The sequence below is a fragment of the Mercenaria mercenaria genome, chromosome 17 (genome assembly GCF_021730395.1).
Source record: "Mercenaria mercenaria strain notata chromosome 17, MADL_Memer_1, whole genome shotgun sequence".
NCBI classification, from domain to species: Eukaryota; Metazoa; Mollusca; class Bivalvia; order Venerida; family Veneridae; genus Mercenaria; species Mercenaria mercenaria.
The window spans coordinates 28,143,285-28,148,261 of record NC_069377.1 but is presented as its reverse complement, the minus strand read 5'-3'; positions in this window follow the sequence as shown (position 1 = coordinate 28,148,261).

Sequence of the window (4,977 nt, the reverse complement as noted above, 5' to 3'; positions counted from 1 at the left end):
CATAAAATTCCTTGAAGGGCTTTACGGGATATAGAGCGGACACAAAATGGAAGGCTCAAACCTTTGATCTTGAGTTGTGACCTTGACCTTGAGCTGACAAGGCTGACTCATGGGTTCTGCACATCGTCTTGATGAGGTGATCATTTGACCCAAGTTTCATAAAAATCCTTCAAGGGGTTTAGGAGATATGGAGCGGACACGAAAGTGTTACGGACAGACAGACGGAATGACAGAAGGACGGACGGAAGTTTCGGAAGGACGGATGGAGACCATTCCAATAACCCCCCCACCACTTGTGGCGTGATCATTTGACCCAAGTTTGATGGAAATCCTTCAAGGGGTTTAGGAGATACAGAGCAGACACAAAATGGAAAGCTCAAACCTTTCACCCTAAGTTGTGACCTTGACCTTAAGCCGGCATGGCTGACTCATGGATTCTGCACATTGTCTTGATGAGGTGATCATTTGACCCAATGCGTATAATAATTAATATGCACATTATCTTATATAGACTTATTGACAACTACATCTGCCGACATTGATTTGTACTGTATTTTCGTCAAATTCCTTTCCTTCTAGGTACTTATTAAAAGCAGATATTGGTAACATATATTCCCTTAATGTATGTTATATTTCTTGTAACTTTTGGAAATATTTTTATTTCAAGTTCAACACCATTAAAATAGTCGAAAATAATTTAAATTAAGAGGTAGAGCGACGTGTAAAAAGCATTGTAAATCAACTGGGTGGGGTACAAATTTAACAGTTAAAATAAATTAAATATACTTTTTCCTGAAAAAGTGTAAACAAAAATATTTGAAATGTCCCATTGGCTTGTTTAATGACATGATATCCGATATTATAAGCAATTTTACTAATTTTTTCAGACATTATTTCATTCGAATTCAATCTAGATTTCATCAAGGCAATCACTCTCACCAAATAATATGAAGATCAATTGAAAAACACAGCTTCTATCACATACACAAGGTTTTTCTTTGATTTGACCTAATGACCTAGTTTTTGTTCCTAAAAGACCCATATTCAAAATCGACCTAGATTTGATCAAGGTAATCATTCTGACTAAATTTCATGAAGATCAAATGAAAAATACAGCCTCTATCACATACACAAGGTTTTTCTTTGATTTGACCTAGTGACCTAGTTTTTGATCCAAGATGACCCATATTCGAACTCTGCCTAGATTTCATCAAGGCAATCATTCTGACCAAATTTCACGAAGACCAATTGAAAAATACAGCCTCTATCGAATACAAAAGTTTTTTCTTTGATTTAACCTAGTGACCTACTTTTTGACCCCAGATGACCCATATTCAATCTCGATCTAAATTTCATCAAGGCAATCATTCTGACCAAATTTCATGAAGATCAACTGAAAAATACAGCTTCTATCGCATACACAAGGTTTTTCTTTGATTTGACCTAGTGACCTACTTTTTTTACCCAAGATGACCCATTTTCAAAAATCTATTTTGGCTTTTGCGGCCTCTAAAATCAGAAACATTTGAACAAATCTGAGAAAGGGCATTACTAGGATGCTAAAGACCAATTTTGTTAATGATAATCAAGTGGTTCATGAAAAGTAGTTTAAAGGATTTAAAAATTTCTATTTTTAGCTTGGGTGACCCCTAAAATCAGTCAAGCTGAGTCATTTGAACAGATCTTAGAAAGGACCTTACTAGGATGCCTCAGACCAAGCTTGGTGATGATCCATCAAGTTGTTCATGAGAAGCAATTGTTTAAAGATTTCTAGTTTCTACCGGTAGCTCTAATGGCCGCTTAAATCAATCGAGCAAAATCATTTGAATTATCTTGCTAGGTTGCACCAGGTGAAATTCAGTGAAATTCTGAACAGCAGTTTCAGATGAGATGTTTAAGTAAAAATTTGATGCCCATGGATGACAGACAAAGACAGATGGCGACAGACAGGATGATCACAACAAAGCTGTCTCAGGAGACAGCGTGCTGAACTATTTCGTTGCTGGATAGTGAAACTGGGCACATCTGAGGAAGCTGTAGCTGTCACTGGAGTGTTAAATGACTCCAATGGTGGATCAAGATATTGCACAATAGTTTGAGTCTTTGTCAAAAATATCAAGTGATAAGAGAGATAAAGATAAAGAGTATCAAAACACTAAATAAGTACAATTCTAAGCATAAAGGAGCATAATTCTTAAAATGTTGGTGCAAGAGTTATGCACCTTGTGTCACATGATGTGGGTGATTATGCGAAACAACTACTATAAGTCTGAATCAAATCCATTTCGTAATAACTAAGATATAGTGAAAATGCATCAAAATTAACCGTAAATTCTAAGTAAAGTTGGGCATAATTCATGAAATATTGGTACCAGAGTTATGCACCTTGTGTCACATAATATGGGTGATAAGGTGGAACAATTATTTCAAGTTTGTTACAAATCCATTTAGTAATAACTGAAATAGAGTGAAAGTGCATCAAATCTTTAACCTGAAATTCTAAAGCGGAGATAATTAAGTACTAAAGGGAGGATAATTCATGAACTATTGGTGTGAGTGTTACGACCCTTGTGCCAGATGATGTGGATGATGATGAGGAATAACTATTGTAAGGTTACAGCAAATCAATCAGGTAACTACAGAGATAAGGAGAAAAAAAGAGAAAGTGTAAAAAAACATTAACCAAGGTGGGGATGTGGAAAGACGCCGACGCCGAGGTGAGTAGGATAGCTCTCCATATACTTCGTATAGTCAAGCTAACAAGGCAGTCTGAAAGACAGCTAAATCCCCTGCCAATGCTATGGATAGTGAAAGGGTCAACCTTTGACCTTTAGCTGAGACCTTGACCTTGAACTGACATGGCTGATTCATGAATTCTGCACAATGTCTTGATGAGGTGATCATTTGACCCAAGTTTCATGAAAATCCTTCAAGGAGTTAAGGAGATACAGAGCTCAAACCTTTGACCTTGAGTTGTGACCTTGACCTTGAGTTGACATGGCTGACTCATGAGTTCTTGATGTGGTGATCATTTGACCCAAGTTTGATGAAAATCCTTCAAGGGGTTTAGAAGATACAGAGTGGACACAAAATGGAAGGCTCAAACCTTTCACCCTAAGTTGTGACCTTGACCTTGAGCTGGCATGGCTGACTCATAAGTTCTGCAAATCGTTTTGATGAGGTGATCATTTGAGTTTTATAAAGTTTATAAAGATTGATAAAATTCCTTCAAAGGGTTTAGGAGATACAGAGCAGACACGAAATGAAAGGCTAAAACCTTTGACCTTTAGTTTTGACCTTGACCTTGAGCCGGCATGGCTGATTCATGAGTTCTGCACATCGCCCTTGATAAGGTGATCATTTGACCCAAGTTTCATATGAATCCTTCAAGGGAATTAGGAGATACAGAGCAGACACAAAATGGAAGCCTCAAAACTTTGACCTTCAGTTGTGACCTTGACCTTGAGCCAGCATGGCTGACATAAGTTCTGCAAATTGCCTTGATGAGGTGATCATTTGACCCAAGTTTGATGGAAATCCTTCAAGGGGTTTAGGAGATACAGAGCGGACACAAAATGGAAGGCTCAAACCTTTCACCCTAAGTTGTGACCTTGACCTTGAGCCGGCATGGCTGACTCATGGGTTCTGCACATCATCTTGATGAGGTGATCATTTGACCTAAGTTTCATAAAATTCCTTGAAGGGCTTTACGAGATATAGAACGGACACAAAATGGAAGGCTCAAACCTTTGATCTTGAGTTGTGACCTTGACCTTGAGCTGACAAGGCTGACTAATGGGTTCTTCAAATCGTCTTGATGAGGTGATCATTTGACCCAAGTTTCATAAAATTCCTTGAAGGGCTTTACGAGATATAGAGCGGACACAAAATGGAAGGCTCAAACCTTTGATCTTGAGTTGTGACCTTGACCTTGAGCTGACAAGGCTGACTCATGGGTTCTGCACATCGTCTTGATGAGGTGATCATTTGACCCAAGTTTCATAAAAATCCTTCAAGGGGTTTAGGAGATATGGAGAGGACACGAAAGTGTTACTGACAGACAATGTGACAGAAGGACGGACAGAAGTTTCGGAGGGACCATTCCTATAACCCCCCACCACTTGTGGAGTGATCATTTGACCCAAGTTTGATGGAAATCCTTCAAGGGGTTTAGGAGATACAGAGCGGACACAAAATGGAAAGCTCAAACCTTTCACCCTAAGTTGTGACCTTGACCTTGAGCCGGCATGGCTGACTCATGGATTCTGCACATCGTCTTGATGAGGTGATCATTTGACCCAAGTTTTATAAAATTCCTTCAAGGGGTTTAGGAGATATAAAGCAGACACAAAATGGAAGGCTCAAACCTTTCACTGTAAGTTGTGACCTTGACCTTGAGCTGACATGGCTGACTCATGGGTTCTGCACATCGTCTTGATGAAGTGATCATTTGACCCAAGTTTTATAAAATTCCTTCAAGAATTCGGACACAAAATGGAAGGCTCAAACCTTTGACCTTGAGTTGTGACCTTGACCTTGAGCTGACAAGGCTGACTCATGGGTTCTGCACATCGTCTTGATAAGGTGATCATTTGACCCAAGTTTCATTAAAATCCTTAAGGGATTTAGGAGATATGGCGCGGACACAGTGTTACGGACAGACAGACGGAAGGACGGAAGGACAGACGGAGACCATTCCTATAACCCCCCACCACTTGTGGCGGGGAATTAAAAAGTAACCTGAGCAAAATGCTCAGGTGAGCTAAGATGCAAGGTTGAGTTATGGAACCTGAGCATTTGTCAGTTCATTACAGTGAGTAAGAGTGTGAAATTTCTATCCATTCCCAGCAGTCGTTCCTAGGATACCAGCTTACATACAAAAACTTTACAAAAATGGTATGCTGAAGTTGCCATTGACGCACAGGTGAGTCCAATAGGTCTACCTATGATTTGAATAACTGAGCTAAAAATGCAACA